The sequence below is a fragment of the Triturus cristatus genome, chromosome 9, assembly GCF_964204655.1.
Source record: "Triturus cristatus chromosome 9, aTriCri1.1, whole genome shotgun sequence".
NCBI lineage: Eukaryota > Metazoa > Chordata > Amphibia > Caudata > Salamandridae > Triturus > Triturus cristatus.
The window spans coordinates 1,197,988,560-1,198,014,368 of record NC_140592.1 but is presented as its reverse complement, the minus strand read 5'-3'; positions in this window follow the sequence as shown (position 1 = coordinate 1,198,014,368).

Below are 25,809 nucleotides of genomic sequence, written 5' to 3'. Positions count from 1 at the left end.
TCCTTGGGATTCTATTGGTTCCCATCATATGAAGCTTATGGAAGAACACATCTCACAAGAAGAAATAGCGAAAGCCCTGAAACAGCTTCAAACGGGGAAGACGCAGGGTCCTGACAGCCTCCCGGTAGCCTTCTATCGCGTTTTCTATCGGCAGCTTTGAGAACACCTGCTGCAGCTTTTTAACAGCTTCACAGACACCACGGACCCCACTCCAACCATGTCTGAAGTGGAAATAGTTCTTGTTCCAAAGCCGGAAAAATACCCTTTCCTGCCAGCCTCGTACCACCCCATCGCCCTTTTAAATACAGATGCGAAGATCTTTACCAAGATCCTGATGAACCATCTGGAGCCTCATCTCCCGGGTCTTATAGATCCAGACAGGTAGGGTTCATTCGCCACTGCCAAGGGGCGGACAACATCCGTCGGATAGCCCATCTTGTTGAAAAAGCTCAGTATAGAGGCATACCAGCCTGCCTGGTGTCCCTGGATGCTGAGAAAACCTTTGATCGGGTGGACTGGTGCTTCCTCAGGGAGGTCCTACGGAGGGTGGGGATAGGTCCCATTATGATTTCCAGGTTGATGGCTTCTTATACGCAACCTACTACGCGCATCCACTTTAATAGATGCCTCACTGCTCCTATCCCGATTTATCGCGGCACCAGGCAAGGATGCCCGCTATCCCCTCTCTTGTTCGCCTTAGTAGTAGAACCACTGGCTATTGCGATCCGTCGTGAACCTGCTATCTTGGGCATTCCTCTGGGGGGGATACAATCATAAGATCTATCTCTGCGCAGACGACCTCTTCTCTCTCTATCCACCCCGTCTTCTTCTCTCCTAGCGCTAGCCACGCTGTTGCGGTCCTTTGACGGAGCTTCGGGATTCTGGATTAATCTAGCTAAATCTCATGCCCTCAAACTCACCCTTCCGATCTCGGAGGTCCAGGACTTACAAAATCTGATCACATTGAAGTGATTCAACAAGTCTATATGATATTTTGGATTAGCTTTGACTCCCTTGCTTGCAATCTGGACTTCAGCCAACTGGCCTAGATATATGGAGGCGCTATTCGGGAAGAGTTACGCAGGTGGCAAGGCCTCCCTCTTGCATGGTTAGGACGTATCAATACTGTTAAAATGTTTTTTCTCCCAAAGATACTGTACTTATTTCAATCCCTTCCCACCCCCAAACTGCAAACTGACATCCTGTCTCTTCAACGGGACATTACCAACTTTATCTGGGGAAAATACCGTCCACGCTTTTCCAATAAGATATTGATGCTACCGCGGGATCGTGGCGGGCTTACGTGTCCTAATCTCCTCGAGTACTGTCATCTCCGCTATATATCTGAATTGGTAGTTCGCGAGAGCCAAAAACATTGGTTCCACATGGATCGGGCAGTATCCTGCAGACCCTTGTGGGACCTAGCTTGGCTTCCTCGTAGCGCATACATAGCCACCCCCACAAAAACGGCCCTAGAAATATGGGATAAACTGGCGATCTCTCGAGGCCGGACCTCATTCCCTTCTCCTAACACACCCATACCCGTAACCCCATGGTCCCTCCTGCACAGCAACCTCGATCATTTAGTGCATGGACAGACAGTGAATGTTGTATAATTCAAGACCTATTCAAGGGCGTTACATTTCTCACCTTCGATCAATGCAAAACAGCATTTCACTTTACGGAGGGGGCTCGGATGCAATATTATCAAATTCGTCACTGGCTACCCTCTCATGCCTATACCCAAGGCGCAACTAGGCAACTCACTGCCTTTGAGTCCTTAGTCCACAAACCTGAGGGTTCGAAGGGGCTAATTTCTCACACCTACACCGTTTTACAGCATTCGCAGCGACCCTCACCCCACACATTGTTAAATGGTAGCGGCAGTTTCAGTCGATAACCTTTCAAGTATTTGCCCGGCGGTAATCGCCTCTCATACCACTCGATAATTTACCAATAAAAGAGGCAGGCGCCGGAGACTGGAAGGCAGGAAACAAAGTTTTATTCCGTCGGAGCAGAACACATCAGATCAGACAGCAAGGTATCGTCACGAGGTGCTCTAACTGCATCTCTGAGACCTGGTCTCTTATACACTGGTTTATTGCTTTATTACACATAGTACATTCTTGAGATTCCCTTGATGTACGGGGGGAATATCCCCTGAAGCCCCGGTTCAGATCCGATCCCACACATAGATACAGTAGAAGTTCCCACCCCACCCACAGTAGGAGATGGCTATTGCGCAGCAGGGTATTCCGCCAATTCCTGGGGGGTGTGTGTGACCGGTCGGGTCTCAGGGAGTAGGGGCTTTGATCTACTGTAATCCCTTTGATGTGGGGTGTTTCCCTTACAGTAGGGGCAATAAACTGCATCCGCAGGGCTAGGTGATGGCCTGGGACCAGTTCAGACAATGGGGCGCAGAGGAAGGGGTTTATCAAAGGAGAGGCATGACCATGTATGGGTTGTCGGTCGGAAGTGGTTCCGTAGCAGGGTCGCGCAGAAAGAGAGGGTTTATGGCCTGTATGAGAGAGCGGGGGTGGCCAGCGCGCGGGGGATGCTCGCAGCGCCAAGGGGACCGCGCTGGCGATTGACAATGAGCGGGGAGAGAGTGGGGTGCCTAAAATGGCGGCCGTGCATTCGCTGTGCGTGGCGCTGGGGAGAGGCAAGATGGCGCAGATAATGTTCAGTTTGCAAGCTAAATTTCCACAGTCCTCCCTTTTAACATATCTCGCCAGCTTGTCCGGCCAATATTCACCTTTGTTAGCCTTTCAGTTACAGTATCGTCAATGTTCGTCATACATTTAAAGATACAGAGTCTTTAGGGTAGGCAGGAGTAATCTGACACATTTGTACATTGTCTCATACAGTTTGATAAAGTAGGCGAGGAGGAAGTACATTCAAAGTTGCAGTATAGTCGTGTACATGGCTGGTGTTGTATGAATGTTACTTATACAAAGTTACATTTTCTTAACTTCTCAGTGTACAGTCGGAAGTGATTGATGCAACATCATGAAAACTTGATAAGAAGATAGTTAATATAATAAGGTGGTTGGGAGAGGATTTTCAACTTTGACATGGGTTCTTCTTTCCAGTGTCCTTGTTTTATAAAGAGCTATCACTGGTAAGCTCTCATTGTTGTTCTTCTTTCGTTGGCACTGTTGAGCACCGGCGGTGGAGCTAAGGTCCAGCTCAAATCCGATTTCTCACGTGGCAGGGTGTGACCACTCACTGTTCTTTGATCACAGTCCTGTTCCTTAACACAGTTCACCACAGGTACTTTGAGACAGGGTGCCGGCCTTTTGTTCTTCGGTAGTAGGTCAAAGTCATAGTCCAAATGAAAGAGGAAGAGAGAATGGGGTGGCGTGGGATCGGATCAAAAATGCGGACCAAGGAGAGCAGAATCTTTCAGCACTGGGCCCATCAATCGGGCCCGACGGGTTGAGACTTCAGGCACACTGGTCAGTGAGCAGGGGCCTCGATGTAGCCCTTCGCGCTTATCGTTCTGATAATGGTGTCTCGTCTCACACCCTTTTTGCTTCGTCGCTTCCCCCTTGGTCGATGTCATAGATGCTTTATGATCCGCAGCCAGACTGTGCGTCACGTCCGACCCCTCTCTTCCGATGGCTGCAGGTTATCTTTGAATGGGTTATAAGAAACGAAAGTCTTAGAGATTTTGGCAGGGAAGACATTTACATACTTAATTCTCTCTCCCAACCACTGAGTAGTTGCGGAAATGCTCTTATCTGTTACTATATGATTGGTGTCTATTAACTCTGATGTTAATGTGCGTGTTACTAATCTATTAATTACTGCTGTGGTGCAGGGTTCTGTGGGTGTCCCTGTCCATCGTCTGGCCTTCTAGGTGTCAGTTTCTGCGCCCTATAATACAAGGTTTGGTAATACCCGTAAGTGCGAGGTGCTACGGTCATGCGTTCACGAGTATCCTTTTCATACAGTAGGTGACCCTTTATCAGTTTAAAACAGGGCCATCAGATGTTTCGTTCGGAATACTCTGAGACGGCTAGTATAGGGCTGGAGTTATCTTTGGGAGAACAGGGTGCTTTAGACATTCTATTTCGGGCTAATTGGTCAGGGGTAATTCTGAGCGGTGGAGATGGTGTCCTTTAAGAACAAAAACCACTGACATATAGTCCCCGTGTTGAGGGTCAGATTGGGAGACATCAGTCGTCTTACCTGTCCTTTCCTTCTCAGCCGATTAGGCTTAACGTTCGCAAAAAGGAGAGGTAGTAACGTGGTAAAGTATGGTCGTTTTTGTTTCTGTCAATTTGTTCGAACACCACCGTGTTCAGGCCAATTATACACTTACCAAAGAGGTGTATGTCGTTAATTTATTCAAGAAGAAAGAGGGCAAGAAAGAGCCTTTTGCGAGGGAGGGGGAGAGAGAGTGAGAGAGAGAGAGAGAGAGAGAGAGAGAGATGGGTAAGATAATAGGCCACTTGGTGCACACACAACATGGAGTAGCATGGGTCTGTTCCATGTAAGAAAACACAAGCGGGGAAAAGACATAAATTCGGTGATCACGTACACACAAATGCCGGATAGGGTGTGACAGTACATGCATCAAGACGGAGACTCAGGGCTGCGTTGAGCACGGGGACCTCTCCTTTCCTGTCCTCTATTCCTATGCATGCTGCGTACCTTTAGTATTTTGTAGTTTATCTTATGGGTTGTCTGACCCTTTATTCTCCTCCCTTTGATCGGTGGACGAGCACTTCAATCATACAATGACGCTCTCTTCAAGTGACCCAAACATGAAATGCATACACATTCATATCGTATAATCGTAGTACACACGCACAATCATATCATACAGTTTTTCATGTTCCCAATGATGGTCTGTAATTTTACGCACTATCTCACAACGTTTGTCTATGTTTTCCCTGATGTCAAGGTTCCCTGTGATCAAGGTTCATTTTTCGAACCGAAACGCGTCAGACCGAACAAGCTTAATAAATCACACTATCTGGCACTTAACTGTGGTCCGTCTCCGTCTTTGGCGCGAAGCTGCAGAGGGACGGAGTATTTTGATGTTTTCCCTGATGTTGAACTTGGTGCGGTCCATGTCCACTCCACTCTTCAGTCGGAACTTCGTCGTGACCTATAGAGGGGAAAATAAGAGGGGAGGGGAGGTGCAGTATTCAAAATACCCCAGTGCGCGCAGACACGAAAGGTTCTACCTACCATGTACCAGGCTAGCCGCAGGGGTGGGTAATACCACGGACCTATTATTCTTTAGTTCGAGGCAAAGATGCTCTAGTTCATTCATCTCCTAAATTCGGGTTCCCTGGTCGTGCATGTATTTCTCAATTGGTCGTGTATTATGGTGCAAGATACCATACCTTGCGTGCGACATATACCTTAAGTTATAGTTCATTATTGATTTGACAATTCTTGGAAAAAGGGCAGGCGTGATGGGTACAAATTCCGTTAAACAAAAATATTTTAGGCAAATCGAGTCTGTATTATCTGTATGCTTTCGCTTAGGAGTGACAATCTTTTATTTAAAAGAGAAACCTTCAACAACCCAGATGATTAGTCATGACACTGATTCCGTAATTCCTTTTTAAGAAGCCCTTTATTTAAAACAATGTCAGTGTAGAAATACGGGCCTACAGCCGCTATAGGCCGGCCACGGTGTGAGAGGCGTCGAGCAACATGAGCAACACTAGATTAACATAAAAATCGGTTCCCCCCTCTCCCCCACCATCATGTGTGAAAGCATCGCATACATATATATATATATCTCTTTTTAACACAAATGTCACGTGATTGGAACGCCACAAGGAGTTGTAGGCCACTCCTACATCAGCGCCATCTTAGGGCGGGGTCGGGCCAGTGCACAGTCTAAGTCTTTCCATGAATTAGCAGTTGAACCAGAATTCCTTTCGGTAGTTCGAGAACTTTCGTTAGCGTCAACTTTGCGTCAGCATGGCGTCACTGCAACCTTGTAGCAATGCCATGGTTCGTTCTTAGGGCGGGGCGGCAGGCGGGTTCTTCCGCCGACGTTTTACTTTTTCACTGCACCAAGCGGAGGCAAGGTGGCCGTCGCCCGGGGGGCAAAAGAGCAATGGCGGTGGTTTTGTCCTTACCGGAAGTCCGCAGGAGTCGAATGTCAAATGACTCCAACCAATTCTGCAAGGCTGAGGGGAGCGTTCTGTCAAGGGTGGGGCCCATGCCCTAGCAAACAAGCTTTCGAGTCCAGAATTGTCTCACGGTGGGCCAGGCCTGGAACCGGAGGGGTCAACCGCCGGAGTTCAAGGGCAGCAGTAGCAGCAGCTCTTCGGTACGGCTATCGGAGAGGGGCCAACAGCAGCTACAGCGGCAGTTCAGATGGTATTACCACCGGAGTGTTTCCAGTAGCAGCGACAACAGCAGTTCGGATGGCATCACCACCGGAGTGGGCCCCTGCTTACTTGGCTGCGGGGGCCCACTCCCCGCGTCGGGTGCTAGCGGCAGTCCTGGTGAACCCTGTGCTTGGGTGGTTGCCTGGCGGCCGCGTGCAGGGGTGCTGGCTCAGCCGAACGGCGAATGAAGTGGCAGGGCGCAACTCAGCTGGCTGACGTGTGAAAGATGCGGTTGGGGTGCCCTCATCTGCTGGCGAGCCTCCACCTGGGGAGGTGGGGGAGGCCCGTCCGCGTCGCCTCCCCCCGCCAGGGCACCCTCCGTTATTGAAGGAAGAAGTGAATGGGAAGATCCGCACAGCGTGTCAGGGTGAAATCCAGCAGGCCGATGAAAAAGATGGCTGGGTGCAGCTTAGCTGGCCGGCGAGTCAAAGACGGTTGGGTGCAGCTTAGCTGGCCGGTGAGTCAAAGACGGTTGGGGTGCCCGGCGAGCCTCCACCTGGGGAGGTGGGGGAGGTCTGTCTGCGTCGCCTCCCCCCGCCAGGGCATCAGCCCTTATTGAAGAAAGAAGAAAGAAGACGGGTAGGCCCGCACAGCATGGCGGGCTCCGCCTTGGTGTTGCCAGAACTTCGGCGCTTCGTATAGCCTCCGGCCTATTCGCACAATCGCCCGCCACTGATGTCAAGGGATTTTTGCATGGCTTTTATAGCCCAAAGTCAACTAAGAGGGACCGCCCAAAACAGGCCAATGTTGCAACTTCGAGGTAGGAGAGGCGAGGACGGTGTCACGTGGACGTAAATGCTTTGGGATGCAGGTCGCAGCAGACTGTCATGTAAATAGTTGTTTAAAACATGTTCTAACCTGTTCATTTTGCCGGAATGTTGTTATGCTTATAAGTTATTAAAAATGTTTGACCATACTATTTTGCTGGAGCGTTGTACGTATCAGCGATCCAGTTAGCGTATTCGGAAAATGGCGTGGTTCGATTGCACGTGATCCTAATCAAGTGTGGTGACGTTGATGGTGGGTATCAACAAACTTCCTGTTGTGCCTATTGGGGTCCCTATTTTTGTTCAGTTCCAAAAGGACCGGGCACTGGGATTTCCAGTGTCCGAACCCTCTACAGAACGCACATTGATTCCCATCTAAGTCTCTCCGTCCGTTGTAGGGTGTAGGTGTATGGTCTCTAGGGGGTAGCTTTCTAGGGGCGGTTGGTTGGTAATTCTCTTTTGGGGGTTCCCTTCCTATGGTCACCCCTTGCAACTGTGCTATCATCACCCTCTCCTTTAATTCCTTTTTCTTCTTCTCTGACGCCCTATCATTCTCGTTCTTCTGGTTTTCGTAGTATTGGGCCATCTGGAGAATTGCTGCGGGTTTGGAGGCTGCCCAACTACTCTCGCTGGTCTGTAGTTTCTGGGAAACTTCTGGCGACAGACCCTTTACATAATTCTGGACAAAAAGGTGATGTCCGGTTGCGGTGGTCATGTCTTGGCCACTGTAATCGGAGAACGCAGTCTCGAATCGGGAGAAGTATTCAGACACATCCTCCTGGGGTTTCTGGCGGCAAGCCGTCACTATCGACCAGTCTACCTTTCTTTCTGGGATTAGAGTCTTCAGCTTTTGTACAATCTTGTCTGGGAGCTCTAAGATGGCCTTCGGGGGTTTCTGTCCTGGTTCTCGCTGTTTATCTATGGTATCGAGTTGTACCCAGGTATATCCGAACGGCTCAGCGTGGTCAACTTTCCGGATTTGTTTCCACACATCAGCCGGCAGGCATAGCCCAAAGAACAAGTCGATATCTGCTAACGTCATTATCGTTGAGCCTAAGGCTGTACCCAATTCAGTGTAGAAGGCAGTCGGGTTCTTTCTCAAGTCGGGTAGAGTCTTTCTAAAGGTCAAAATATCTTGCCGGTCCCACGGCTGGTAGACCCAGTTATATACAACCCTTCCCTTCGCATCTTGGTGGTTGATGTCGTCGTGTGTTCCCTGACCCCGTGGGGGGACCCAGTAGGGGGCAGCTTCTTTAATGGGCATCATGGCATCGGACCTTCCTCCCTGGGGCTTAGTTGCTATGGGGGTTTCTGTTTTGGTGGTCTGTCCATGTTCTTTAAGGTGTCGGTAGACCTCGAGTGTACGGGTGAAGAGGTTCGCTACATCGCCCTCTCTTTCTTCCCTAATGTCTACCTTCCTATATAGGGCCGCTAAGCCTTCGGGACCTTTATCGTTGTACCTATCCTCATATGCATTCAGGGCGTGATAACAGAGCCGTACGACGAAGTGTCGTCTGCGGCTGTCGGCGTACGAGTTATACACGTCTGTTATATACTCCTCACTTTCTTTTCGTTCCACCAGCGTCCCTACTATCTTGTCAATTCCTGCTCGTTCATCCTTAGTTAATCGATTCATTCTGGTGGACTCTTTCTTTCCTATCTCATGGTCGTCTAGCGTTGTAGTCGACGTTGGGTTTGGCACAAGAGGCTCAGCCGGCGCGGAGGCCGTGAGGGCCGAGGCCCCTGTACTGCTTTTGCTCGTGTTCGGGGGTTGTGGGTGTTGCACTATTGATTGGGAGGGTGCATACGGAGGGGGCATGTAAATGATCGGGGGACCTAACAGTAACTCGTCATTCGTTCGCTGCTTGGAGGACAACTCAGGGTAGAGCAAAGAAGGGGTCCTAACAGCGTACTGGCCTGAGGTTTCGGGCTCCTGCCTTAGTTTAGTTTCCCTTCTCTCCTTTATGTCTTCTTCTAACTTTCTAGCGGCAAGGTGAGCTGCCTTTCGTAATTCCTTTTCTGCTTTTACTTCTTCCCTCTTTTTCCGTTGCGTCGCTTCTTTGCGCCACATGCCGATACTGTCAAGCATAGTAGGCGTCGTCTTGTTGCTACGCAGAGCTATTTCTAGCGCTTCTATCTTATGGTCGTCGAAGGATCCCATCAGTGGCCACTGACTTTCGGGGTCCTTCTTGGTATATTTATGCCACAGCTTGCTATAAGCTACGGCGACTAGTCCATATTTAGTGAACATGTCCTTATTAGGGGTGCCTTCCAGTGGAGCCGGGTGGTTCACCTCTAATAAGCGGTCCGGGCAGAACCAACTACCAATCAGTGGGGAGAAGATAGGCATGACGGGTTTCAACGGGGACAAAAGTCAGCACTACCTATCCTTTCACTGCTTGCAAAGACTAGACAGAATATCTCTATTCTTCGTTATTTGTAAGCAGAGAATACCTCCAAAGAACCAATATCGAACAACTAGTGTTCGGACAATCAATCAATCAATCAATGGGGAGATAAAGATAGGCACGACGGGTTTCAACGGGGACAAAAGTCTGCGTTACCTACCCTTCACTATTTGAAAAGACTAGACAGAATATTCCTATTCTACGTTATTTGCAAACAGAGAATATCTCAAAAAGCACTATTCTTCAAAACAATCAATGTTCGGACAATCAATCAATGGGGAGATAAAGATAGGCACGACGGGTTTCAACGGGGACAAAAGTCTGCGTTACCTACCCTTCATTATCTGCAAAGGGAGAGAGAGAGAGAGTATTTCTACTCCTCCCCGTTTGTAGACAGCGAATATCTCAAAAAGAACAATCAATGAGCAATACTAGTATTTCCAAAGCATCAAACAATCAATCAATTATTTCTCAATTTGTCGTGTATCACGACCTTACCCGGACCGCGTGGACAGTTTCTCGTCTTCCGCCTCCAGCGCCCGATCGTCCTCTACTCTCCGTATTTGCCGCGGCACTCCTGATGGTTCCCAGTCAGGACCGTAGATCACTCGAGAGAGGTCTGCTCGGAACCAGTGAAGTTCGGATGATCGGCTGCCAGACGAGGGTCTATTGGGCAGGAGCTCTCCCGATCGTTGCAGTCGTTCACTCTGTCGTCGGGACCTCTCCCACTGGATCCACGTGTCGCTGATGGGCCCCACGTTTGGGACGCCAATTGTTAAATGGTAGCGGCAGTTTCAGTCGATAACCTTTCAAGTATTTGCCCGGCGGTAATCGCCTCTCATACCACTCGATAATTTACCAATAAAAGAGGCAGGCGCCGGAGACTGGAAGGCAGGAAACAAAGTTTTATTCCGTCGGAGCAGAACACATCAGATCAGACAGCAAGGTATCGTCACGAGGTGCTCTAACTGCATCTCTGAGACCTGGTCTCTTATACACTGGTTTATTGCTTTATTACACATAGTACATTCTTGAGATTCCCGTGATGTACGGGGGGAATATCCCCTGAAGCCCCGGTTCAGATCCGATCCCACACATAGATACAGTAGAAGTTCCCACCCCACCCACAGTAGGAGATGGCTATTGCGCAGCAGGGTATTCCGCCAATTCCTGGGGGGTGTGTGTGACCGGTCGGGTCTCAGGGAGTAGGGGCTTTGATCTACTGTAATCCCTTTGATGTGGGGTGTTTCCCTTACAGTAGGGGCAATAAACTGCATCCGCAGGGCTAGGTGATGGCCTGGGACCAGTTCAGACAATGGGGCGCAGAGGAAGGGGTTTATCAAAGGAGAGGCATGACCATGTATGGGTTGTCGGTCGGAAGTGGTTCCGTAGCAGGGTCGCGCAGAAAGAGAGGGTTTATGGCCTGTATGAGAGAGCGGGGGTGGCCAGCGCGCGGGGGATGCTCGCAGCACCAAGGGGACCGCGCTGGCGATTGACAATGAGCGGGGAGAGAGTGGGGTGCCTAAAATGGCGGCCGTGCATTCGCTGTGCGTGGCGCTGGGGAGAGGCAAGATGGCGCAGATAATGTTCAGTTTGCAAGCTAAATTTCCACAACATATTAAACAATGGAATTTGGACCTAGACGAAGAAATCTCCCCAGAGAGCAGGGATCGGCTATGGCGAGACATCCCGAAAATATACCATAGCACCCCTCAGCGTGAATCTGCATATAAACTTATGACGCGATGGTACCTCACCCCAACCCCTATACAACAGATGGTACCAAACTTTCCCCCGATATGCTGGAGATGTCAGGGCGACAGAGGTAATGTTATCCATATCTCGTGGTCTTGCCCTAGTCTAATGGTATTTTGGAAAGAGATTCTCAGCCACATCAAAGATACGGTGGGATTTCTTATTCCTTCATCTCTGAGTGTTGCTCTGCTAGGCATTAGACCTTCAACACTGACTGCTATGACACACACGGACTGGCGTTTGATATTACAAATGTTAGGAGCTGCTCTGCAGTCCATAGCCCTATTTTGGAAGAAACCTAACCCGCCCCCGTGTAGCCGCATGGTTTCTTCGTCTATGGCATGTTCTAGCCCTTGAACTACTTACCGCATGTATCAATCACACTGATGCCAAATTTACTCGCACCTGGCAGCCACTAATACACTATTTCTCCAGGATCGAACATTCTCGCTTGGTTCCCCCTCAACTGCGAGCTTTACCACTATTTGACGACCCTCTTTAGCCCAATTTTAGGGGTTGACAGCCAGCGTCTCCAACGATGTCAAATGAGTAAAAGAAGCCTTCTCTCTCCCTCCCCTAAGCGTCCCAATTCCCCCCCATCAAGGCATTTTACACGCAGAATCCCCTCCCTGATCCCCCCTTATTTGTTAGAAGTTCGAGCTATACCCCTACTCTTCTCCAGACCTGATTATATGAACATTTAGGGAACCATCAAGTTCTTTCATTAATGGTGGGCCCACATATATCTCCTGTATTACTGCGCATTGCAATGCGGCCTCCTTAATGGGAGCAGTGTATCAAGACATTCTCTGCTAGTGACGCGACACATTACTCCCCTTCTCTTTTCAGCCTTTCCCCACTATATGATCTGGGTTTGTATTAGAATGTATTGGCTGTGCATTACAGGACTTTATTGATGTATTTCGCTATCTGTGACGGATTTTGGTCTTAATTTATTATTTTGTTACATAGCTGTATATCTCCTATCTGTTTGATTTTCCTTGTATTCAATATATTCAATAAAAAGATTTGAAAATAAAATAAATGTTCTGAGAGAGGGCCCCAAATTATATCTGTGCCCAGGGCCCCCAGAATCTCTAAGATGTCTCTTTCGGGGGGAACAGCACACAAGGGTGTGATAAAGAAATCACATGAACTCCTAAGGAGTGCTGAAAGATAAGGAAAAAAGTAGTTCCCTGAATGCAAACAGTGGAAGGTCACAAGACACAGGGGCGAAACGGAGAACCCCATAGTCCCCGCGATGGCGGATGGGACCACCAGAGTTTCTTGTTTTGGTGTGGGCTCCCTCCCCCTCTAAGCCATTCTCTGCTGGAGGGCCCATACCTAGCGGACCTACCTGATTAATCTCTGCGGAATCGATTTGGGACACCCACGCTGTGTGTCTCCCCCGCCGCCACTCACCTCCGTTGGCCGCCGTTGGGGGAGACTACAGCTCCCATCATCCTTAGCTCCTGCCTTCCGCCTCATTTCCGGTCACCTGCATGCCCGGAGGCGCTACTTTAACAAGCGGCTCCCCCGGTGGAGCGGGGAACATTCTCTGCTGGAGGGCCCATACCTAGCGGACCTACCTGATTAATCTCTGCGGAATCGATTTGGGACACCCACGCTGTGTGTCTCCCCCGCCGCCACTCACCTCCGTTGGCCGCCGTTGGGGGAGACTTCAGCTCCCATCATTCTTAGCTCCTGCCTTCCGCCTCATTTATGGTCACCTGTACGCCCGGAGGCGCTACTTTAACAAGCGGCTCCCCCCGCGTCGCGGGACGCGCGCGGGCGGCGCCGGGCTGAGCCCGGGCAGCAGGCGGGCTGTCTGTGGCCATCAGGGGCCAGAGGAGGCCGGGCCGGGCCACCCCCTTTATATTCTTTGATAAGACCACTATCGCAAGGTACTGTGACATTTACATTTGTTGGGACTATTAGTGTTGCTGTTGCAAGTTGTGGATCTAAGTTCGTTGCACAACATTGTGCACTGCGTACCCTATCGTCCTAGGAATATTGGTGAATCACAGACTTGTGTTGATATAAAATCCTTATTAATTTGTGTTTTAAATAAGGGTTGTGCTGTGGTCTATTCTTGTTTTTAGCGCATGTGTCATGTGTAATGTTTAAATAATCGAAATCATTTCATAGTAAGTGCTATTTTAATTTCAATTGGCTGTTTTTGTTTGTCATATATTTTATCTATTGTATTCTCAGGCAACATGTCCAAGTCAACTGGGACCCCTCGCCCCACTGTATCTACACTTGACAATTACTTGGTCAAAGTTGTAGACAAGATCAATAAAGAACGGAGATTATCTCTGGGTCTAGCTAGTAACGACAGACCGGAGATAACAAGCCAATCAGCTCCTGCTGAGATCCACCCTTTTGATGATATCCAAGTCTCGGACCCTATAGTCTCTCCAGTGAGGGAGGGTACATGTGTTATTGAGCCAACTCAGGTCTCCCCGCTAGCAGCTGATGTCGCTGGGGTATCTGATACTCTTAGGTCTTCCAACGATATCGTTGTTGTGACCCCCGTGGTTCCTAATATACATAGGGTGTTAAGATCAGGGTCACATCTTAACAGACCGTTTTTTTCTAAAAAAGGGGACCGCAAAAGAAAAAAGAACATTGTTACTGTTTCTAACACAGGCCCCTCTGAACATATCTGTTCTAATAATGAGGTTCATTCTACCCATTTGACATTAGCTCCTGACCAGCTCGAGCTGCTAATTGGTATGATTGACAGTAAGTTAAATAATATTATCATACCTCTCTTAGATAAACTCGAGGCTATATCTAGGGAAGTGAGCAGATTAGGCGAAATGGTACAATCCGGTTTAAACTCTAACAATAGCCCTCAATTGCCCGTTGTGGCAAACGGGAATGTAGGCTTGACCGGTACAAGCATGCAACCCCCTAATAATCAATCTAGTAGTGGCCAGCTATGCGCGGGCACTAATACTCCGACACAGTCAAAGAGTAGGATTATTCCTGCTACTGAACGACAAGGTTGTGTTGGCAATGTAACACGATCTGTTTCTGGGAATGAACTTAGTGTTATCCCAGCTATACCTGCTTGTCCTATTGGTATCACCCCAAACGTAGATACACATGCCCCGGGAAGTATGACAAGGACATCTGGAAGGGGGATTCTCAATAATTGAAGCCTTTCGCAACCGAATCTGCCCCCTGATTGCGCACCATATGTGGCAGTCCTGACTAATGTACCACCCATCAGAGAGGACAGGCCCTACCACTCTGTGGAATCACATGATTCCCTTAAGAACAAAACTGTGGCATGGCTTAACCGCGAATGTGGTTTTCCGGTGGCTATGGCGGATCAGATTTTGGCTACTACTAGAACTAACTGGATTGGAATGTCCCCTAAAAACATTCCTGGGGATTGTGTTATTATAAATTTTAGTTCCCCCCACCTTGCCACGACAGCTTTGATTAGAGCTACGTCCCGCCCTAGTATTGACCAGGGTATTACACTCCGCCCCCTTTGTTTTTTCTATATCCAGCATATAGAACACTTTCCAATGCACCGAGGGGGAGGGAAAATAAGGAGGGAAGGGGTGTCTAGCTTGGTAAACAGTTTTCAGATAGATACTGCTAACCGTTTTCAATGCTTGAGGGTGTTGGACCAAAATGATTAACAGGAGGACAGTGTTGTTTTGGGATTAATAGAAGAGCCCATATTAATGGATAAGATGGACGTCACTGAAGTCTGTTTGGATTTTGAAATAGTGATGGGTGTGGTACCACCGGTAACCCAGGGGAATCAAGTCCTCTTGGATATGGGCCCAACTGTATGTTTGCCTGGGGTGGAAGAGGCAATTCCTGGGTCAAGTATAATTTGTATGACTAAGGGTAAAGAAGGAGATCTAGTAGGCCACCCTGAGTTATCCAAGGAGACCCCTATCATCGTTGCTCCCCAACAGGGCGGTAATTGTATTAATTTGGGATCAGGTATCCACGGCTCCTCCGGATGTTATATTGTAAATTGGAATATCGCGGGAATTAGATCAAAATCAGATAGTCTGGGGTGGACGGAATTTTTAGATCTTTTTGATGTTATCTGTCTCCAGGAAACTTGGTGCATCGATTTTAAAGGCTATTGTGGTTTTAATTCATATCAGTTACCCGCTACCGCCTCAGTATCTGGAAGAGCCAAAGGGGGTCTACTCGTTTTGATTTCAGTTAAAGCCCCTTTGTCGGTTATTAAATATGTTCAGGTTGGGGCTCACTCCCAGCTTTTATGGCTGCACTTAAGTCGAGGTAGGAACATTCTTTTAATTAATTTTTACAACAATATTTTTAATGACTCTAGGGATCAGCCGGTTAAGGATCTTTTAAGGGCACTGGTAGACTTCTTTAAGGAATCTAATGAAGCCTTTGATTTGTTTTTGGCCGGGGATTTTAATATTACTACCTGTCCTTTCTCAGAGGTTAATGTCTGCGGGTTGGTGGACGACCACGAGGATGGGATTCTTCATTTTCAACATAATCATTACGGAGACGCCCTAAATAACCTTCTTGCTACATATAATATGTGTATTATGGCCAATGAGAAAAATTCAAATGGGGAGATTTGTCCTACCTTTACAGGTCGGGGAACAAATTCAATAATAGATTTTATTTGTATCTCCCCGGGTCTTGAGGCTTGGATTACGGCCCCTAAAGTAATAGACATCCAACTTAGTGACCATAACTGCCTGGTAGTAAAGGTTATGTTATGGGATAAGGATATATATTTTTTCTTTTGGTCCCTTGGTAGGGGTCAGATCACTGTTGCTACCTCTATTCTGTTTTTTATCTATCTTCAAGGTAGCTTACCTTTTTGTGCACTTTTGTCTAAATTATTCCCTGGACACCACACTGGTTTAAATGTCTTATTCACGGTGAAACACTATCCTCCGTCTGGAGGCCTGCTGGCTTATAGTCTCTCCCAGGTACCTTGTTGGACCTCTCATAAAAATTGGGCATAAATATCTGTGAATTATTTTCGCCTTATGCGCACACTTATTGGAGCTTAACATTATCTACCATGTCTATAGCCTAGATCTAATACATCAGCTCTTACATATATAAATCTGTTATCATGTTTGTGGAAGGTTTTGGTTGTTTATGTTTGTTTTATTGATTCTAGGTATTGTCAGTGTCCCCTATTTGCCATCGGTCCTCACCCTGATGAAGGTGGGACCCACTACTGGGTCCAGCACCGAAACGCGCGTTGGTGCCTGATTTTTCGGTTCCTTGTACATACAGTATCACCTACCGACAACCTGAGGATACATGAGTGTACTATCCATACAATCACACCTGGACGTTTGTCTTCCATTCTGACTGGATTGGGTTTGCAGTATGTTTGTTGAATGAATGTTGGTTATATGAGTTGAGCTATGTGTGGGACATTGAATATCCTTTAGATATGTATGTTTTTTTGTCACCTATATTGTCACTTATATTGTTGAATATTTAAAGTGTATGCATGTAAATATCAACTAAAAATATCTGAAAACATTTGGTGTTTTAAAAAAACAAAATAAATCAAAAATATATTTTTATAATTATGTTTTCCACCTGATGTTGTTATTGATCTGTTTGTTCTGCTCCTACTGAGTGTTCGCTGAAACTAGGGACCTAGTCTCTAGGCCCTTTTATAGCTTCATTGGGTAGGTGGTCAGCTTTCCTCCTGAATGGGATAAGGATGATGCCAGTACTCTGGGCCGTACTATCACTAGTATTGTGGCCGAATGCCCCAATGGTACAAGACTTAGATGGAAGGGGGACAAGGCCGACATTACGTCTGATTTTATCATCCACAGTTGCCTAGAAGATATAATCGCGATCCTAGAAGATAACTCTGGTTCCCTTGGCTCTATAGAGCATTTTATCAATATTAATGTGGCCATCAACTCCAAACTTACAAGTACATGTAAGCACAAGGAGGATCGACCGCGGGGTTGGTTCAACTCAACTTGTACCCTGGCCCTGAGGGAATTGAAATCTGCCCTATCAACCAAACCTAGAGATAGGGGTCTGGTCGTAGACTTAAGAGCCAGATATAAAGAAACCATCAAACGCAGGAAATTAGAACTCCAGCAGGAGGCATGGGACAACCTGACTAAGGCGGCTGAACTGAATAATTGTTCCCTGTCCTGGAAAACTGTCAATTCTCCATTCCTTAAAGACGACAAAATTCCGGAACTAACCTCGAACGTTATGCAGGCAGAATGGGTCTCGCATTTCTCTAAAATTTTTCAGTCAGATGGTGCTTCTCATGTTTTGGAGAACAGATGGCCGCATCTTTTATTAAATTTTACGGTACCAGAAGTTTTAAATAGCATTCGGGACAGCAAAGGGGGTAAAGCTCAAGGCCCAGATGGGGTACCAATTGATGTATACAAGTTGGTCCCAGAAATATGGGGGCCTTTGCTTACCAATATTTTTAATTCAGCTGTTAGTAATGAAATGCCCCCGACTTGGGAAGAATCTATTTTAGTTTCAATTTTTAAGAAAGGTAATCGTGGGGAAGCCAAGAACTACCGACCAATTTCCCTGCTGGATTCCTCCGTAAAAGTCATGAGCCGAGTGCTCTTAGTGAGATTGGAGGAATGGGTGGAGGAAAACGGTATTTTAGCAGAGAGTCAGTTTGGTTTTAGGAAAGGTCGTGGCACGATCGAGCAGTGTTTAAATTTAGAGCTGCTCATTAGCAAATATACTTTGGCCAAGGTTGCACGATTTACCTCTGCTTTGCAGATCTAAGTAGTGCCTTTGATCTGGTGGATCACGGCATTCTTTGGGCAAAGTTGTTAGAAATGGGGGCCCCGGATGGTATTGTCTTCTTTTTAGCACGCCTATATACCAAACTGAGAGCATGTGTCCGTTATGGATCACAAGGCGAATGCACTCCCATGTTTAAGATCGGCCGTGGAATACGCCAGGGATGTGTGCTAGCCCCACTGCTTTTTATACTTTTTATTAATGAGATTGATTCCTTTCTGAAATCCTTGTCAGTGGACGCTCCCAAAATTAACAATGAATATGTCCCTGTGCTACTTTACGCGGATGACGCGGGTTTTAATCTCACGTACACCATACGGTCTCCAACAGTTGCTGGATGGTTTTATGCAATTTATCAAAAGCAGAAAGTTAGTTTTAAACAAATCTAAAACATATGTAATGGAATATGGTCACAGGCAAGGAAAGAAACAGCCCTCCTTTTATATAGAGGGCCAAAAGGTCCAGGCTGTGCATAACTTTTCGTATTTGGGGGTCACTTTTTCAAATAAAAATTCTTGGGTAAATGAGCATAAGAATGTACGGTCTAAAATGGCCAGGAGCGCGTATGGAATCTTTACCATGGCAACCAAATTGGGAGATAGGCGGGTAAATGACATGCTGAAAATATTCCAATCACAGTGTGTTTCAATTGCCTTATACGGAGCTGGTATATGGGGCTATGCCCCGGCAGGATCTCTCCAGGTAGAGGAAACTGATTTTTTGAAGAAACTTTTGTGCCTACCAACCTCTGTTTCAAACGCCTTAGTGCATAATGAATTAGGCATTGACTACCTTTCCGATTTGATTTTACTTAGATCATTGACCCTATGGCGCTCCATATGGACCAAAGAAGAGACCTCTCTGTGTAGAGCTATTATCTCTGATTGTCTTACTTTGGACCACTACACCAAAATCCCATGGTTAAAGTATGTAACCGATAAATTTCGGGAGATCTATAATATTAACATTACTATGGATCACCATGGGGCAGATATGTTGTCCAAATCTGATCTTAAGCGGTGTTTTCTACACCAGGCTTCTACCAAACGACACCATATTAGCCTTAAGCTTTCATCTTATACCTATTACCATGAAATGAATGAAGTTGTGGGTTATCAACCTTATTTATCTCAAGTTACCTGGAAGGCACACCGGTATGTATTGACCAGGTTTAGAATGGGAGTAGCCCACAACCTGGTTGCCTTCCCGTCTTTGAACCTACCCCCAGCTGGTCCATGTCCATGTGACAACTCTACCCCCCAAAGCACTGTGCACTTTCGTCTGCTTTGTCAGCTGTATAAATATCATCGGATATCATATTTAAAACCCTTGTTTGTCAAATTCGGGGTCAAATCATTACGTGACTGTATGTGTTTACTTTTTAATTTGTATCATCCAGATGTGTGTTTTTATACGGCTACTTTTCTTCTTAAATCCATTAATGTCAGGAAAAGTATGCTCTTTTAACTATTTTAAACAATGTTACACTGTCGATTTTTCTACCTCTGTTGTCTTTAATCATGTTGTCTTTTTAACTGTGCTTTTATGAACTTATTTTATGTTCGAATAAAGCCTTATGAAATGAAATGAAATGCCATTGTATACCTTGCAGAATGCATGCAATGGCATGGAAGAAGAAATAGTTATATTAACTTCTCCGGAAAGCCACTCTGCTTTACCAAGTAGGCCTCTGCAGTTTGGGGGGTCCAGTCACTTTGAGTTATGCCACTGACAAGACATCCAATCAGAACACAGTAACGAAGAAATGCTCCAAGAAGGGACAAACAAATATTAGGCAGTAAAGCACTTGAATAAGAATCTTTGAAATCAGATACACAAGAATCCCCTATCAAGAGCAAGAGGCTGACCAAAAGTCTACTATATGTATATATTTACATGTATTAGTGACAACATGTCTCCAAGGCTCTTCAATATATTTACACTTTTAGTGACAGCAGTTCTCCAAGGTTCTACAAAAGATCTACTATGCAGATACAAGGTTAGTTTATAGCCCAGTTATTTCATTTGTAACACTTCTCTGTGAACCCTATATTTGCCAATAGAATTGGTTCTTAACCTGAGGTCCGGGCACCCCTGGGGTTCTGCAACGCCTACTCAGGGGGTCAAAATAATATTAACAGATTACTAAAGTGAATATAAAAAAAAGAAGCAAAATGTTAAATTGGAAATTTTAAAACTTTTAGTAAATGTGAAGCAATTTGAAATTGGAGGCAAAAAATTAAGGGGCAGATTTATGAGCCCCTTGCGCCACTTTTGCGTCACTTTTAACATGGGAAAAGTGACGCAAAAGTGGCGCAAGGGGCTCATAAATCTGCCCCTAAGTTGCTAACCTCAGATTGATTTGTGGGAGCAGTGCGAGAGCATCAACCAGAACATGTTATGGATGCCACAGTTGAATTAAGGAAAGCTCCAGCTTCCCATTAGTTTTTATTTTTAATTTTTTTATTTGTTAACTAAATAAAATATTCTATAGTTTTTGCATTTGTTTGATAAATGCTTGTTTCCATAATTTTGTGTATTGTTCTGTGGTTCGAATCATCAAAATGGTTCCCAGAATAAAGAAATGACTCAGTGGGGGGTCTCAGATTCCAAAAATGATTCAGTGGGGGTCCCCAGATTCCAGTTATGATTAAGTGGGGTTCACGGAAGTCAAAAGATTAAGAACTGCTGGTCTATAGGACACTGTGGAAGAGGTGGGCAGCTGGGGGTCTGATCCTGTTCTCTCCTCCTAGTGCCAGTGGGCATATTTACTCAAAAATTACAGAACACAGTGTTATGCCAAATTTAGCAAGACTGCGCTTTGACATTTAAAACGAGGTGCTGTGCCGTATTTACAAAAATACGGCGCACCCCTGCATTTCCCCTAGCGCTGGCGCTGAAAAGACTGCCTAGCGCCAGCGCAGACACCCGTGCGTCATGTTGCAAGGGTGCCTGCGCTGCAGGGGCGATCGTTTATATGCAGGAAAAGACACCTTCCTGCACATAAACAATCAATAATGGCAATTTGCTCTTTCTATGTGTACTGCATTCACATAGAAAGAGCAAAAAACGAGTAGAAATTAAACATTTCTCCTTGGATCGCCATTCTAGGACCAGGTATTACCTTGCCTTAGTTTTTGGTGCTGCCCAGCCTTGTAAATCTGGGTCAGTGTCAAAAAGCAATGGGTGTTGCGGTGGAACGCCCACTGCAACACTCATTGCCCGCCCTTTTGCTGCAGCCGACTGCTGCAGAAAGGGCAGTGGCGTAGCAAAGGGGGACGGGCGGTCCGTTCCGAGCAGCAGCCTCCCCCCCTCTGACCTACGGCCATCGTGGGGCGGCAAGGACAAGAATCGCAAGCACCCTCCCCCCTACACTCAACTGATGCGGGCGGAAAACTCAGGGGCCGCCACGGGCGATAACAGGTCATGCTACGCCACTGAGAAAGGGGCATATTTACAATGTGGTGTTAAGCCTCGTTAAGGGGCTTAGAGCCACCCTGTGAATATGTAAAATGGTGCTACACCATCTGAGCATCAAAAAAGTGACGCTCTGGTGGCGAAAGGGGCTTGTAAATATGTCCCCAGTGGTCACTTTTACTTTCTAAAGAGTCTACCTAGTCAGTTATGTCATAAGAAATCTCAAAGCCCAAACAGACATCAAGCAACGGTACTTTCCGGAATCCTTGCCGATGATGATAAAGGGCTGTGGATGAAAGATGCATTTTTTTCCCATTCATTGAATGGCCACTTTTAATAGCCACGTGCAGGCGGGCAGCATTAATCATGCTGTAACTGTGCAGCAGTTCTTCCTGACAGTCTTTAATTGCATGTTGACCCCGCTGCCACGCATGTGGCTCTCTGAGCACACAATCAGAGGATGTGATTGTCAGCTCGCGCCGTGGCAGAGATAACTGCGCATGGCCTCGCGTGGGTGGGGCGGAGGGCACGCGGCGCGGCGCGGAATCTGTGAGAATCAGCAGCCCGCGGCGATCACTTACAGACGCCAGGGGGCGACGGGGTTACCTAACGTGGACTTTAAATGTTAATGCGGGTTAATGCACATCAAGAAAGAAGTCCCATTAAACATTTACAGGCTTTCAATCTCGCCGCTGTCACGGAGAATTAAGGTGAAGCCACATGTGAGTTATCGCAGAAGTTAATGAGACTTCGAGAGACAGCCCCGTCACTTCATATACATGTTGGCTTTTAGGGGGCGAGCGTTTTTGCCACCGCTGCACTTTGCTGATCTTTTATGCTGACAACAAAGAACCGTGAACAAACTGTAGAAGGTTTTTTGGCGAGCTCTGACTTTACATCACCTTGTTGCTGCTTAAAATCAGTATAATTTGATATGTAGCCACGCTTTATCTAGTGCTTTGCTTTGCATGCACGTGCACGGCGCAGCGGAAAGATGCAAAGTAACATTTCAAAAAAGTGTTTGTCCTTTTTAATGACATTGGTGATTTATGAGCGGCGAAGGGAAATCTGCAGCCAGGCACATCTATTAATTGCTATAATTATCTAAGTCCATAATGCCCCTGTCTATCGACTCTGATAGGATAAAGGATGAGCCAGCCCTGCCAGGTGCAAATTACAGGCGGATGTCAACACTGGGCGCCCAAACCCACCGAGCAATGTTACCACTTTTAATGTCCGTCACAAACAGTATCAACTCTGGCACGGAATTGCGCACACGTTGTGTCTGCGTGTTTTTGGATATAGCATACAGGGACGGACTGGCCGAAAGGGCAACCAGGAAGTGCACGAAGGGTCGGTCTGATAGGTTAGTGTAAGGGATGGAAGAAGGGCGCCTTTCCAATGCAAATACATATGGTCCTGGAAAGTAAATACCGATGTTTAGGTTCTGCGCTGCTTAACATGACTTTGCATCACTTTACTCGGGTGCAAAGTATTATTAAATCTGGGCCTAAATGCACTACAACACACCCAATGGACACTTGCTTGCCAATTTGTATTTCCTTACTCTTGCTACACGAAAATGGTTCAGCCCTGGCAGCAACCAGGTGCAAACCTCGGCCTGAATGACAAAACCTCTCTTGGAAGTTGACTTTTTCTCACCTGGGCTAGTGCCTACATTTTGAGTAGATTTCTACTTTTTAGGAATTCACAGAGATGCAACTTTTCAGAGACAACGATCTGTATGGAAGTGAATGCTTCTGTATTTTATATCATGCTTTTTGAGGTAGTGGGCAGTTGTAAGACTCATTCCTGCTGCCACCCTGATCCCACTGGCACCCATTACATGCTTCAGGTCCCGCTACATTGTACAAAACCCCGGCAGTTATCGCTTTCTGTTGGACTTGGCCCTTTTTGCAGGGTCGTCCCTGAACTTTTTGCCTTCCTCCTAGCCTTTTTTCTGACATGGTTTTGGTGGTTTTAGAACTCTGGGCACTTTAACACTGCTGTCCAGTGTAAAGTGCGTGTGCTCTCTGTGGTAAACATGGTAAGATTGGTCTACACCTGTTTGGCATATTTAATTTACCTGTCAGTCCCTGGTAAAGTGGTATCTCAGATACCCAGGGCCAGTAGATTAAATGCTACTGGTGGGCTTGCAGCACAGATTGCGCCACCCACCAAAGTAGTCTTTCAAACCTGTCTCAGGCCTTTGCCATTGCAGGGCCTGTGCGCGCAGTATTACTGTCGCTGTGACGCGGCACCTAAAGTGTGTGCCATGTCTGTGACCCTCCCTTTTACTGCATGTCAGTCACCCCTATGATAGGCCTTAGCTAGCCTTATGGGCAGGGTGCATCGTAGGTAAAAAGTAGAACATGTGCCTTAAGTGTGTGACATGTCCTGGTAGTGAAAAACAGCCATTTTGGTTTCTCACTACTGTAAGACTGCCCTCTCATAGGAATGCATTGGGGATTCCCTGATAAGTGTTTCATTGGTAATTCCTGATATGAGAGGAGCAGCGTGGTCAAGTTTGCTATGCTTGGAATAGTACTAATAAATGCTGCACAATGGTGTGCACAGATTTATTATCACTATTCTAGAAATGCCACTTTTAGTAGTGGGCATTTCTGTGTGTTATGTGTCTGCCTGCCTGATGTGGATTGCATGTCTCGATTTGGAGTGGCAGGGGCTGGTGAGGTGTGTGTGGCTCCAGGAGGGGCAGGGTGAGTCAGCAATAGGCTGAATAGGGCATCTGCATTTGGAGCAGTGGGTGAAGTAGTCCCCTTGATCCTGAATAGGTCTGTGCCTGCCTATGTGAATGCTGACTCTGTGGTGTGTCTGATGACAGAGCCACAACCTGACAAAGGGGAAGAGGAGCCCTGTAAACAAAGTGCTCCACATTCCCCAGAACCAGTAAGGACTGGTTCCCCCAAGCCCTGTGCTTGAGAATGTTGGTATAAATATTGTGCTGTTCCTGTGCTTCCTTGTGAGGTGGGGCTTGCTGCTGCTGGGCCAGGAGGAACCACCACAAGGGACTGCCTCCCTGCTGGAGGGCCCTGTGTGCTGGCCTGCCTGAGCCCAGTTTTTCCCCTTCTAAACTCTGGAGTTCTACGCCTTGTGAGCGCTATATTTTGTTACTCCAGGAGGAGCACTGGTGGCCTGCAGCGTGAGGCTGTGATGTGTGGAGGATCCCCCTTGCCTGCAGGAGAAGCGGGAGCCCACCCCGCTGTTGTTTGCCTGGCGGTGGTGCTGCCCTGTATTTCAAGGGAATCCCGACGTGGGGATTCCTCCTCGCATTGCAAAAGAAGCGGGAGCCCACCCCACACTTGTGTTTATTTGGATAGTGGGAGCACACCCCGCGTTTGTGCTGCGTTAGCGAGAGCCCACCCCGCATTTTATGCGTATTTTATAGTAGGAGCCCACCCCGCGTTTGATCTCCTTGGGCGGGAGCCCACCCCACATTTGTGCTTGAAATAGCGGGAGCCCACCCCGCATTCGCCCAGAGCAGAGGGGAAGCAGCACAGTCGGCCCAGAAGCCAGGCAAGCTGCCTCACTGTGGGCTCAGCCAGGAGCGGAAGCGATGGCCTGGGGATGAGCGGGTCTCCCATGAGCAAGAGAGAGACCCGTGTGTGGCTGAAGTCTGCTGAGGGGAGAGACTGAGGCACATTTTCGGTGCCTGCCCCAACGCGTTGGAGGAGGCCGGAGGAGTCCAGCAGAGCAGCCCCGGTGAGTGGGCCTTCACTTGCGCAGTATTGGTTCAGAGAGCGGAACCAGAAGAGCCCCGGTGGGTGGGGCTCCCCCGAGGCACATTGTCGGTGCCAGGAGACGCGTTGGGGTTCTCTGGGGCACCAAGGTGCCAATGCTGATTTCCTGTTGGGAGCCTGGTTGGTTCCCTGAGTCCCGACGTGGGGCTCTCACGGCACAGTGGTGCCAGTTCTTCCTTGTGCTAATCCCAGCTGCCCTGCGAGAGCACGGGCAGCTGCAACGTTTGGGGGCCATTTCATTTATTAAGGAGGGGGTAAATTGCACCCCACGCCCCAGCGCATCTGCGCACTGTGTTTTCGCTGCCGAGCCTGCCAGGGGGCCATTCGTGAGGCCTCATTTCAAACCCTGACTTTGCGGGACATAGGGCATTTGAGCCCCAGTAAAATGCCAGTTGGCCTGGGGTCATATTTTTGGTGCTCTGGTAGGGCGCAAGGCCCAAAGATTGCATAATGGGTTTATGCCTACTGCGGTGATGCCTAAAGAGAGGCATAATGTTTGTAGGCCTAATATGATTGGTACATACTGCGTTTATGCTTGTGATGC